Source organism: Pseudophryne corroboree, chromosome 9, assembly GCF_028390025.1.
Source record: "Pseudophryne corroboree isolate aPseCor3 chromosome 9, aPseCor3.hap2, whole genome shotgun sequence".
Classification (NCBI taxonomy): domain Eukaryota; kingdom Metazoa; phylum Chordata; class Amphibia; order Anura; family Myobatrachidae; genus Pseudophryne; species Pseudophryne corroboree.
In genome coordinates, this window is record NC_086452.1 from 224024345 (window position 1) to 224038652 (window position 14308).

At 46.5% G+C, this 14308-nt stretch overlaps 1 long non-coding RNA gene across 1 annotated transcript in view; it reads left to right on the top strand.

Moving 5' to 3' along the window:
- The first annotated feature begins 1408 nt into the window (after positions 1 to 1408).
- Positions 1409 to 14308, top strand: part of LOC134956911 (uncharacterized) — a 206267-nt gene continuing 193367 nt past the window's right edge. Inside the window, exon 1 of the long non-coding RNA XR_010186286.1 lies at positions 1409 to 1799. This is a non-coding gene — a long non-coding RNA (uncharacterized LOC134956911). The remainder of the gene's footprint in view (positions 1800 to 14308) is intronic.

A 14308-nucleotide genomic window follows, 5' to 3' on the forward strand; every position in this document is an offset into this window, starting at 1 on the left:
TTCCCGACTTGTCAGAAACCTGTCGGAAAGCAAACCTGTCGGGTTTGGCTGGCCATTGAATACACGTTGGGACCTTTCCGTCGGAAAGGATCCGACATGATTTGAACATACCCCAATGTTTCCAGTATAGTGCCAGATACACATAATGACCACAGTAGTGCAGTGTCAGATAGACATCCTATGCCCCCCAGCAATGGCAGATACACATGATATACCCCCAAGCAGTGCCAAATACACATGATATGCCAAACCAGCAGTGACAGATACACATGATATGCCAACCTACCAGTACCAGATACACATAATATGCACCCCAGCAGTGCCAGTTAGACATGATATGCCCCCAGCAGTGACAGATACGCATGATGTGCCCCCCAGCAGTGCCAGATAGACATGATATGCCACCCAGCAGTGCCAGATACACATGATATGCCAACCCAGCAGTGTCCGATACACATGATATGCCCCCCAGCAGTGCCAGATGCACATGATATGCCAACCCAGCAGTGCCAGATACACATGATATGCCAACCCAGCAGTGCCAGATACACATGATATTCCCCTTAGCAGTGCCACATAGACATGATATGCCCCCAGCAGTGCCAGATACACATGATATGCCCACAAGGACACGTCAGCAGTCTCCATAACCCTCGCCCCCGCTCTGCCCTTTTACCTCTCTCATCCCCAGTCACACTGACAGCTCGTTACTACGCAGGATTTACTGGAGGGGGTGTTCTGAATTGAACACCTATATGAACTGTAGCATACCACACACATACAAACACATACATACTGTACAAATGACACATACACGTTGGACACACATATATAGCGCACCGTACACACATACACATTGCACATACATAGCATACCATACTACACAATCATTGCACACACATACATAGCACATTGTACATACGTAGACATTCCACACACATACACAGTACACAATAGAAACACACATTGCACACAGATAAATAGCACACCATGCATACACATACATACACATTGCACACATAAAAATAGCACACAATACATACACATTACCAGGGGCAAACGCAGGATTTACTGTGTGTGTGTGTGTGTGTGGGGGGGGGGGGGGGGGTGTCCGTATTGAAACCTATACCTACTGTGGCATACAACACATACACGCTGCACATATACACATTGCACATACATACATACACAATGCACACACATAAATAGCACACCGTACACACATACACTTGAATGCACTTACACAGGACACCATGTACACATATGTTCTACCCCACCTCTGTGGTGCCCCTGATTTAATTAGTTGAGCTGCCACTGCAGCCAAAGGAGCAGAGACCGCAGGGGTTAATCTCCCGTGCTGGTTGCTAGGTAACAGCAGCCCCGGGAAGAGAAATCAGTAGGGCACTGGGACCCAGGACCTGTGGCGAGTGCCCCAGCAACGCGGAAAGCCTGCTCCCTTTGGGATTGGACGGGGCGTACGGCGCGAAACAGCGAAGGCTCAGCCGAGCCAGAGGTAGAAAAGAGCTCCGCACATGGACGGCGGAACAGCGGAGTGAGGCGTGCTGGAAAAAGACAGGAGCCGCAGCCAGGGTGCGGAAGACAGCCGCTGATGCCACTGGGATGAAGAGGCCAGAGCATCGCACATCGCTGAAGAAGAGGGGGCCATGTGCCGCCGGACTGTGAGGCGCCGCTCCTCAGGAGTCTGTCAAGCAGTCGTGGGGGTGGCATATTCAGAGCCCTGCAGCCAGCAGGAAGGAGTCATGACCGGCAGGAGCCAGCAACTGCAGCGGAGAGCGCAGGTACTGTCACACTGTCCCCAGATGGCCCGTACAACAGGGGGACCCAAGTCACTAGTAAATACCCTGCTGACTCCCCACACCACAGCCCTTTGTAGGGGAAATCCTAGCCAGCTCCAACGTGTTAGGGGCACACCCAGCAGAGACAGCCTTGTGACACTGGCACTGAGAGTCAGGACAGCGATACTCCAGAGACTGTGGGAAGGGTCATACCAGCTTGTGAAACCCGACAGAGTATCAGTCCTGCGGGGATAGCTACCCCAAATGCAGCATGAGTGAATATGCTCAGAAGCTATCAGGGAGGGTCAGATTGATTAGTGCAGCTGCCTCCATCTAGTGGAATCCTTTGCACCATTTATTGTGAATGTCCCCCTTCACTAATTAACTCTGCATAAAGGAAACATTTCACGTAGACTGTTCTGTCATATAGTGCCTGTATACATTTCACAGCGCTCTCTGTTGGAAACTGGCGCTATACTTTACCAGTAACTGCTCTGCAGCACCGCCTATTGGATTATAAATACTGTGCACAGTACGGACTCACTCTACAGCACTCCTGTAGGACCGTTGTATAACGGGAACATTTTGTCATCTGCACAAACGGAACTCAACTAATCTAGCGCCATCTTGTGGACACGCTAGTGATTACATGGTTTAGGCAAGCTCATTCGGATACTGTACCTTGGTTCGAGTAAATGCTGAGTGGTACTACAGCATTATTTGTGGTTAATGTAGTTGATTACCATAGTTATTCATGTGTCTTCATTGAAACGTTACAGATTTATGCTTGCGGTTACAAGTTAATTTAACTTGCAGATAGTGTTGTTACACATTATATTTGGTTCGTAATAACCCAATCTCATTAATAGTGGTGACCCGCGAAAAACCTGCAACAATAAATTGTCGTCACCATGCTTTTATCTGCTATCTATCTGTGGGGCTCTCTTGGGGGTTCATCCTTCTGCCACAGGCTTCCGTATCAGGGAAGGTTTTAGAGCTGTCGAATATACTGTGCTGTTTGGGGACAATTTTTTGGAAGTGCCATCCTGCCTGACACTGCAGTGCCACTCCTAGATGGGCCAGGTGTTTGTGTCGGCCACTTGTGTCGCTTAGCTTAGTCACACAGCGACCTTGGTGCGCCTCTTTTTTTCTTTGCATCATGTGCTGTTTGGGGACAATTTTTTTGAAGTGCCATCCTGCCTGACACTGCAGTGCCACTCCTAGATGGGCCAGGTGTTTGTGTCGGCCACTTGTGTCGCTTAGCTTAGCCATCCAGCGACCTTGGTGCAAATTGTAGGACTAAAAATAATATTGTGAGGTGTGAGGTGTTCAGAATAGACTGGAAATGAGTGGAAATTATGGTAATTGAGGTTAATAATACTATGGGATCAAAATGACCCCCAAATTCTATGATTTAAGCTGTTTTTTTTAAAAAAACACCCGAATCCAAAACACACCCGAATCCGACAAAAAAATTTCGGTGATGTTTTGCCAAAACGCGTCCGAATCCAAAACACGGCCGCGGAACCGAATCCAAAACCAAAACACAGAACCCGAAAAATGTCCGGTGCACATCACTAGTTTCCGACAGGAATAGGTTGGAAGGGGTTCCGACCTATTCAATGCCGGATGTATTTTTTGACAAGTTGGAAATTCCCGACTTGTCAGAAACCTGTCGGAAAGCAAACCTGTCGGGTTTGGCTGGCCATTGAATACACGTTGGGACCTTTCCGTCGGAAAGGATCCGACATGATTTGAACATACCCCAATGTTTCCAGTATAGTGCCAGATACTGCTGTGTTGTGCTGCTCAGTCCAGTTCAGTGTAGTCAGTGTATTGTGCTGCATCAGTCCAGCCAGTCACAGTGTTGGTGTCCTCTCCTGCCAGTGTAGCTGTATAAAGTGGTGCTGTGTAGTGCTGTCCAGTCCAGTGAAGTCAGTGTATTGTGCTGTATCAGTCCAGCCAGTCACAGTGTTGGTGTTCTCTGCTGCCATATATCCAGTGTAGCTGTATAAAGTGGTGCTGTGTTGTGCTGTGTTGTGCTGTCCAGTCCAGTGTAGTCAGTGTATTGTGCTGCATCAGGTATCCGGTTGATAGATAGATAGTGTCTAGTTAGACAGTCAAAAGATAGACACCATATGGTCAGGGTCAAAAGGTCGACGTGAAAATGGTCGACATAAAAAAGATAGACAAATGTTTTTTTAAATTTAACATGTTTTTGGACTATTTCATACCTTCTCTATCCATGTCGGCATAGAGTTGGTTATAAACCTTGTGGCGAGCAAAGCGAGCCACCGAGCCCGAAGCATGTGAGCGAAGCGAGCCCTGTGAGGGTATGGCTTTCTACAATTGGGGGTCCCAGATGACAAAACTATCCACACAAACCACAAAAATGCAAAAAACATGGTGTCTACCTTTTTTATGTCGACCATTTTCATGCTGGCCTTCTGACCCTGTCGACCTATTGACCCTGTCAACCTTTTGTACTGTCTACCTTTTTCATGTTGACCTTTTGACCCTGTCGACCTAATGTCTGTCTAACATACTGTATGGTGTCTATCTATTGACTGTCTAACTAGACACTGTCTATCTTTTCTACCACACATGCTGCATCAGGCCAGCCAGTCACAGTGTTGGTGTCCTCTGCTGCCATATATCCAGTGTAGCTGTATAAAGTGGTGCTGTGTTGTGCTGTCCAGTCCAGTGTAGTCAGTGTATTGTGCTGCATCAGTCCAGCCAGTCACAGTGTTGGTGTCCTCTGCTGCCATATATCCAGTGTAGCTGTATAAAGTGGTGCTATGTTGTGCTGTCCAGTTCAGTGTAGTCAGTGTATTGTGCTGCATCAGTCCAGCCAGTCACAGTGTTGGTGTCCTCTGCTGACATATATCCAGTGTAGCTGTATAAAGTGGTGCTGTGTTGTGCTGTCCAGTCCAGTGTACTCAGTGTATTGTGCTGCATCAGTCCAGCCAGTCATGGTGTTGGTGTCCTCTCCTGCCATATATCCAGTGTAGCTGTATAAAGTGGTGCTGTGTTGTGCTGTCCAGTCCAGTGTAGTCAGTGTATTGTGCTGCATCAGTCCAGCCAGTCACAGCGTTGGTGTCCTCTGTTGCCATATATCCAGTGTAGCTGTATAAACTGGTGTTGGCAGTCACACTGGTATATGCTGCTGCTATACAGTATGTCCACTGCTGCCGTATAATAGTAATAACAACAACAACAACAACAAGTCCCTTACAGTGTTGCTGTGTTTGTGCTGCATCAGACCAGTGGTAGTGTCCTGTCTCATCAGTCATTCCAGTGACAAGGCAGTCACACTGGTATATGCTGCGACTATACAGTATGTCCACTGCTGCCGTATAATAGTAACAACAACAACAACATGTCCCTTACAGTGTTGATGTGTTTGTGCTGCATCAGACCAGTGGTAGTGTCCTGTCTCATCAGTCATTCCAGTGACGAGGCAGTCACAGTGGTATACGCTGCTGCTATATGTCCACTGCTGCCGTATAATAATAATAACAACAACCACAAGTCCCTTACAGTGTTGTTGTGTTGAGCTGCATCAGACCAGTGGTAGTGTCCTGTTCATCAGTCATTCCAGTGACGATATATACGCTGCTGCTATATATCCACTGCTGCCGTATAATAATTATAACAACAACCACAAGACCCTTATGGTGTTGTTGTGTTGTGCTGCATCAGACCAGTGGTAGTGTCCTGTCTCATCAGTCATTCCAGTGACAAGGAAGTCACACTGGTATATGCTGCGACTATACAGTATGTCCACTGCTGCCGTATAATAGTAACAACAACAACAACATGTCCCTTACAGTGTTGATGTGTTTGTGCTGCATCAGACCAGTGGTAGTGTCCTGTCCATCAGTCATTCCAGTCATTCCTGTGCCACATATAGGGGGTAATGCCAAGTTGATTGCAGCAGGAATTTTTTTAGCAGTTGGGCAAAACCATGTGCACTGCAGGGGAGGTAGATATAACATGTGCAGGGAGAGTTAGATTTGGGTGGGTTATTTTGTTTCTGTGCAGGGTAAATACTGTCTGCTTTATTTTTACACTGCAATTTAGATTGCAGATTAAACACACCACACCCAAATCTAACTTTCTCTGCACATGTTATATCTGCCTCCCCTGCAGTGCACATGGTTTTGCCCAACTGCTAACAAAGTTCCTGCAGCGATCAACTCAGAATTACCCCAATTATCTCATATAACTCCCAAAAAATAATGGAGAACAAAAATTTTGAGGATAAAATAGGGAAAGATCAAGAAGAACCACTTCCACCTAGTGCTGAAGCTGCTGCCACTAGCCATGACAAAGACAATGAAATGCCATCAACGTCGTCTGCCAAGGCTGATGCCCAATGAGATAGTAGAGGGCATGTTAAATCCAAACAGCCAAAGTTCAGTAAAAAGAACCAAAAAAAAAAATCGTCTGAGGAGAAACGTAAACTTGCCAATATGCCATTTACGACACGGAGTGGCAAGGAACGGCTGAGGCCCTGGCCTTTGTTCATGGCTAGTGGTTCAGCTTCACATGATGATGGAAGCCCTCATCATCCAGCTAGGAAAATTAAAAGAGTTAAGATGGAAAGAGCACAGAAAAGAACTGTGCGTTCTGAGATGGTATTACAAATCCCCAAGGAGAGTCAAAGTGTGCCGGCAGTTGTGATGTCTGACCTTCCCAACACTGGATGGGAAGAGGTGGCTCCTTCCACCATTTGCACGCCCCTTGCAAGTGCTGGAAGGAGCACCCACAGTCCAGTTCCTGATATTCAAATTGAAGATGTCACTGTTGAAGTACACCAGGATGAGGATATGGATGTTGCTGGCGCTGAGGAGGAAGTTGACGATGAGAATTCTGATGTGGTTTGTTTAAGTCAGGCATCGGGGGAGACACCTGTTGTCCTTGGGACGAAGAAGCCCATTGTGATGCCTGGGCAAACTACTAAAAAAGCCACCTCTTCGGTGTGGAATTATTTCTCCACAAATCCGGACAAAAGGTGTCAAGCCATCTGTTGCCTCTGTCAATCTGTAATAAGTAGGGGTAAGGATGTTAACCACCTAGGAACATCCTCCCTTATACATCACCTGCTGAGTATTCATCAGAAGTCAGTGTCAAGTTGTGAAACTTTGGGTAAGAGCGTAAGCAGTCCGCTCACACCTAAATCCCTTCTTCCTCCTGTACCAAAGCTCCTGCAAGCCACATCATCAACTCCCTCAACGTCAACTTCCTCCTCAGTCAGGAACGTCAGTAGTCCCGCAGGCAATGTCACTGTCAAGACTGAGGAGTCCTCTCCTAACCGAGATTCCTCCATAGGATCCTTGAGTTGTTGCTGCCGCTGCTGTTGTTGCTGCTGGGAGTGAATTGTCATCCCAGAGAGGAATTCAGAAGACCACTTGTACTACTTCCAGTAAGCAATTGACTGTCCAACAGTCCTTTGTGAGGAAGATGAAATATGACAGCAGTCATCCTTTTGCAAAGTGGATAACTGAGGCCTTGACAGCTACAGTATGTTGGTGTGAGACGTACGTCCGGTATCCGCCATTAGTTCAGTGGAACTTAGAGAATTGTTTGAGGTACTGTGTCCCCGGTATCAAATCCCATCTAGGTTCCACTTCTCTAGGCAGGCGATACCAAGCATGTACACAGACGTCAGAAAAAGAGTCACCAGGGTCCTACAAAATGCAGTTGTATCCAGTGTCCACTTAGCCACGGACATGTGGACAAGTGGAACAGGGCAGACTAAGGACTATATGACTGTAACAGCCCACTGGGTAGATGTATGGCCTCCCGCAGCAACAACAGCAGTGGCACAAGTAGCAGCATCTCGCAAACGTCAACTCATTCCTAGGCAGGCTACGCTATATATCACCGCTTTCCTTAAGAGGCACACAGCTGACAACCTCTTACGGAAACTGAGGAACATCATCGCACAATGGCTTACCCCAATTGGACTCTCCTGGGGATTTGTGATATCAGACTACGCCACCAATATTGTGCGTGCATTACATCTGGGCAAATTCCAGCATGTCCCATGTTTTGCACATATAATGAATTTGGAGGTGCAGAATTTTTTGAAAAATGACAGGAGTGTGCAAGAGATGGTGTCGGTGGGCCGAAAAATTATGGGTCACTTTCGGCATTCTGCCACTGCGTGCCGAAGACTGGAGCAGTAGCAAACACTCCTGAACCTGCCCTGCCATCACCTGAAGCAAGAGGTGGTAACGAGTTGGAATTAAACACTCTATATGCTTCAGAGGATGGAGGTGCAGCAAAAGGCCATTCAAGCCTATACATCCACGTATGATATAGGCAAAGGAGGGGTAATGCACCTGACTCAAGCACAGTGGAGAATGATTTCTGTCTTGTGCAAGGTTCTCCAACCCTTCGAACTTGCCACACGTGAAGTCAGTTCAGACACTGCCAGCTTGAGTCAGGTCATTCCCCTTATCAGGCTTTTGCAGAAGCAGCTGGAGAAATTGAAGGAGGAGCTAAGACGGAGCGATTCCGCGAAGTATGTGGGACTTGTGGATGGAGCCCTTCATTCACTTTGCCAGGATTTAAGGGTGATCAATATGTTGAAATCAAAGCACAACATTTTGGCCACCGTGCTCGAGCCTAGGTTTAAAGCCTACATTGTATCTCTCTTTCCAGCAGACACAAGTGTGCAGAGGTGCAAAGACTTGCTGGTTGTCAACTCAAGCAGAACGTGACCCGTCAACAGCTCGTCCTTCAATTTCTCCCACCACTGGGGCTGCAAGGAAAAGGATAAGATTTCCTAGCCCACCCGCTGGCGGTGGGCAGTCAGGAGCGAAAGCTGACATCTGGTCTGGACTGAAGGACCTGCCAACGATTACTGACATGTCTACTGTCACTGCATATGATTCTGTCACCATTGAAAGAATGGTGGAGGATTATATGAGTGACAGCATCCAAGTAGGCATGTCAGACAGTCCGTATGTATACAGGCAGGAAAAAGAGGCAATTTGGAGGCCCTTGCACAAACTGGCTTTATTTTACCAAAGTTGCCCCCCCCTCCAGTGTGTTTTCCAAAACAGTGTTTAGTGCAGCCGGTCACCTTGTCAGCGATAGGCGTAGAAGGTTACTTCCACTAAATGTGGAGAAGATGATGTTCATCAAAATGAATTAGAAATTCTTCCAGGAAGACCTTTACCTGCAATTGCCTCCAGAAAGTACACAGGAACCTGTGATGGTGGATTCCAGTGGGGGCGAATTAATACTCTGTGAGGAGGAGGATGTACACAGTGAAAGGGGTGAGAAATCAGAGGATGAGGATGAGGATGAGGTTGACATCTTGCCTCGGTAGAGCCAGTTTGTGCAAGGAGAGATTGATTACTTCTTTTTTGGTGGGGGCCCAAACAAACCAGTCATTTCAGCCACAGTCGTGTGGCAGACCCTGTCGCTGAAATGATTGGTTTGTTAAAGTGTGCTTGTCCTGTTTATACAACATAAGGGTGGATGGGAGGGCCCAAGGACAATTCCATCTTGCACCTCCTTTTCTTCTTTGCATCATTTGCTGTTTGGGGACTAGTTTTTTTAAGTGCCATCATGTCTGCAACTGCAGTGCCACTCTTAGATGGGCCAGGTGTTTGTGCCGCACACTTGTGTTGCTTAGCTTGGCCATCCAGCTACCTCATTGACCTCTTTTTTTTCTTTGCATCATGTGCTGTTTGGGGCCTATTTTTTAAATCTGCCATCCTGTTTGTAACTGCAGTGCCACTCCTAGATGGGCCAGGTGTTTGTGCTGCACACTTGTGTCGCTTAGCTTGGCCATCCAGCTACCTAATTGCACCTCTTTTTCTTCTTTGCATCATGTGCTGTTTGGGGCCTAGTTTTTAAATCTGCCATCCTGTCTGTAACTGCAGTGCCACTCCTAGATGGGCCAGGTGTTTGTGCCACACACTTGTGTCGCTTAGCTTGGCCATCCAGCTACCTCATTGCACCTCTTTTTCTTCTTTGCATCATGTGCTGTTTGGGGCCTATTTTTTAAATCTGCCATCCTGTCTGTGACTGCAGTGCCACTCCTAGATGGACCAGGTGTTTGTGCCGCACACTTGTGTCGCTTAGTTTTGGCCATCCAGCTACCTCATTACACCTCTTTTTCGTCTTTACATCATGTGCTGTTTGGGGACTACTTTTTTTAAGTGGCATCCTGTCTGTAACTGCAGTGCCACTCCCAGATGGGCCAGGTGTTTGTGCCGCACACTTGTGTCGCTTAGCTTGGCCATCCAGCTACCTCATTGCACCTCTTTTTCTTCTTTGCATCATGTGCTGTTTGGGGACTAGTTTTTGAATAGTGCCATCTTGTCTGCAACTGCAGTGCCACTCCTAGATGGGCCAGGAGTTTGTGCCGCACACTTGTGTCGCTTAGCTTAGTCATACAGCCACCTCGGTGAAACTTTTAGGCCTAAAAACAATGGTGTTCAGAATAGACTGGAAATGAGTGGAAATTAATGTTATTGAGGTTAATAATACCGTAGGAGCAAAATTACCCCCAAATTCTGTGATTTTAGCTGTTTTTATTTTCTTTTAAAAAAAACATCCAGATCCAAAACCAAAACCAAAACACGAAAGGGGGGTTTTGGCAAAACTATAACACGAAAGTTGAATTAGAACCAAAACCAAAACACAAAACACGACAAGTGCCAGCCACACATCTCTATTAAAAACACATATGCAGGGAGATAGATACAGCTCACACCCCCATTGACATCCCCTTCTCCCTGCCCCCGCCGGCACGACATACCCACACACGCACACAAACCACACATCTGCTTTGGTACAAAACGCCAGGGAACACCAGTGAGCCACCCAGCGGGAACTGCCAGTGGAAGGTACAGCGCGCTGCCACTGTGCAGCTCGTACAGTCAGCCAGCCTGCCTCTGTGTCAGTCGGCCAGCAGCGATATTGACAATGCACTCCGCTCAGCTATGCCTCCCACAACAAAACTGCTGCTTCTATCTGGCACTGAGCCAGGAGACATGGAGGAGGAGGCGGGACACCTGGCAGGGGGAGGAGTAAACTGTTCTGAATCCGAGCCGAGAGAAGGAGCCACGAACCGGCACCACATTAAAAAATAACCGGGCGCCATTAGTAGCTGGCGCCCGGCACGGCCGCTCTATTCGAACGTGCTTGCACTGTCCTTAGGGCTCCTCCTTTGAGGTAAAAAGATAAATATTTTTGCACAACATTTAAGGTCACTGGGAGAGCTGTCAGTACCCTTAACACATAGATAAGCAGTTACTGACTATCAAGCTTTCCTTTAATGCATCTTATGGTACCCATACACTTGTGCAATGCCTCGTGACGCAACATCGTGGGGCATCGCACTTCATCGCACCTGAACTGCCAAAGTGATTACCATGCAATCATGCGCTGTGCTGCGCGGCCGACGCGATACGTCTGTGAACGACGGAGTTCACAGACGTATCGGCCGTACACACTGGCCGACGGTCCCAGGATATATCTCTTGAACGGCCGATATATCGACCAGTGTGTACGGGCCTTAATAGACAGGAAAAAACAGACACCCAACCGACTTTTCAAACATTTGAATTCCCCCCAAAATATCTATCTATATCTATATCTATCTCTCCTTACCTCCTATTGCTCTCTTAGAGCTTCGGCACTGCTTAGTTCAAGTGACAGGTTAACCTCTGACAATTGAGACACTATTTTCTGAATGGAAACAGGGTGGTTAAGTACTTATATCTGAAATAAATAAATATATATATATATATATATATATATATATATATATAAATGCAAGATTGGAATGCACACACCTTCAGCAGCATTGGTAGAGTGCTCGGTCACAAATAACATCCAGATATTGTGAAATAGTCCACATAAACCAGCACACCTTAGTAGCAGCAAATAGTTTACTGAATTTTCATTTTAAAGTGCAACGTGCAAACATTGGTGCATATAGCTATACAAAGCAGATACTTAGCAGCTCAGTGCATTATGGCAGCTCCAACAGCTGTTTCGGTGCAAAAGCACCTTCATCAGGGAAAAGCCAGTAGTATAACTAACCATCACCAAACACCACATATATATACACAGACAACGAATACAACTAACTACATACATGAGTTCATTCTGCTCAGGTTACAAATCATGTGATCATCTGGTCTAATGGCAGGCCAGGGCTCTCACCACTCCCCTATCACCATGGTGATCATAACAAAGCCGGAGGTATATATATATATAAAAACCATCACTTCCGGTCAACGGGACACACCTGGCTGAATAATACCCACAGAGTCCCGATCGCGGGATACGCCACTGTCCTCCTGATGCCATGTCAGCATCACATCATTGCAAGTGTGCCAGTCGAAACGGTCACTTCCGGCCAGCAGAACTAATTGAGCACAGCAAGATTTACAGGGGACCCAGCAGCGGGACGCGTCACCCGGAAGTGACGCGATCTCGCTGCTATCATCAGCGGCTTAATCCCTATGCATATTGCAATCCACGCCCACCGGCCTGGATGATCCAATGGCGCCACAGTTGGGGAGGGGATAACCAAAGAGTAAACAAACACAATACAATCACCCTAATAACGCCAGCCAAGACCAAGATCACATAATGAGTGTAAAGATAGTGTAGTCCTAACAAACCTTGATACATACTAATACTAATTTAAATATATAACCTAACTAGAGCAGAATACTGTGGTCATAGATGCTGTCTCAACAAGGCTAGACTGACCATATCTCATGCGGGTCAATGGAGGATTCTATACTAAAGGTCCACCTAGCTACAACAACATAAATTAGTTGGGTCCACCAGACTATTGATATAGTGTCGGCTGAGTTTATAAGAAAGGCGTAAAGGATAGTTCTTCATTCAGCCCTCTCGGTGTCATAGCCTCCAGGTTGAAAATCCATTTGCATTCCTTCTGCAGAAGAATTTTGTTCCTATCTCCTCCTCTCCGTGAAGGGGGAACTTGCTCAATGGGCATGACTTTCAAGTCCTTTATCGTATGCTTAGCTGCAGCAAAGTGGCGAGCTACTGGCGGTGTGCTGGTATCAATTTTTACCAAAGCTTTTTTAATGGAGCTGCGGTGCATTGCCACTCTTTCTTTAAGCATTCTTTGGGTTTTGCCCACATATATCATGTTGCACGGGCATCAAATAACGTACACGACATATTTAGTGTCACATGTCATCCGTTGTTTAATTTGATATCTCTTATTTGTGATGGGATTTACAAAGGTGGTCCCTGTATTCAAAAAACTGCAGTTGGCACAACCTGTGCATTTATACACCCCTTCTTGTAACTGCAGCCATCCACTTTTAATCATCACTTTCGGACTAATGTCGGAATACACTAGTTGATCTCTCAAGTTGGTGCTCCTTTTGTAACAAAATAATGGTGTGTTCGTACAGGCCTGTCCTAGAGTAGGATCACTTTGAATAATGTGCCAATGAGATAATATAGATCGTCTTATAGCTCCCGATGTAATTGAATATGTACTAGAAAGTAGCAGTCTATTAGCTTCCCCTATCTTTTCTTTAGGGACCACCAGCTTTTTCCTGTCCAATTGGAGGCATCTATGAATCGCATCCTTTATCTCATTCTTTCCATAGCCTCTCTCCAAGAACTTTTTTCCCATGCTCCAAAGAGCTTCAGGCAATTTGTCAGCATCGGAGATGGTTCTAACCACCCTCACCAATTGTGTGAGTAGGGCAAACCCCTCTTCAGTGGTTGTGGGTGGAAACTATCGAACCATAACAACGTATTTTTATCAGTTGTTTTGCGATATATCTCAGTCATAAATCGCTTCTCACCGACTGTAGGACCTCAACCCCTACAGATTCACAATCAGCCAACTCCTTATTGAGAACCTCGATCTCAGTGTTAACTTGTTGAATAACTAAAATCATCAAATCAAAACTGCAATGATTTAATATCAGACACCACTGCCTACAGAATTCAGCGCTATTGCGCCCAATAGTCGGCTGATTTTTAATACGGAAACCCCTAGGGATATATTTATCTTTATGGTACTGTCAACAAGTTAACACTGAGATCGAGGTTCTCAATAAGGAGTTGGCTGATTGTGAATCTGTAGGGGTTGAGGTCCTACAGTCTGATGTAGGTGGTGATTGGTTAACCAAATTAGAGAATAGTGTTTCCACCTTCAGATCTGAATTACTTTCCTTTAAGAAGGACAAATTTAGAAAAGTTAAGGAAGATTACAAGGAGCTCAGGGTTTATCCCTGGCTCATGAATCCAGGTGCCAGACGAGTGTGGAGAGAGGGCCAAAGCAATAGGGGAAGAAGAAGGGGGGACAGATCATACACGGATCTTGATTCCCAAACCTCCCCGTGATTCAGATCAGCCCTCCACCAGCAGACAGCCTTTTTTAAGGGATCGAGTGCATACCAGAAGCCGGTACAAGGGAGGCAGAGACCGAGGCCCTGCAGGAGAGGGGGGAGCAAACACTGAAAGGGGCCAGGAAAGGA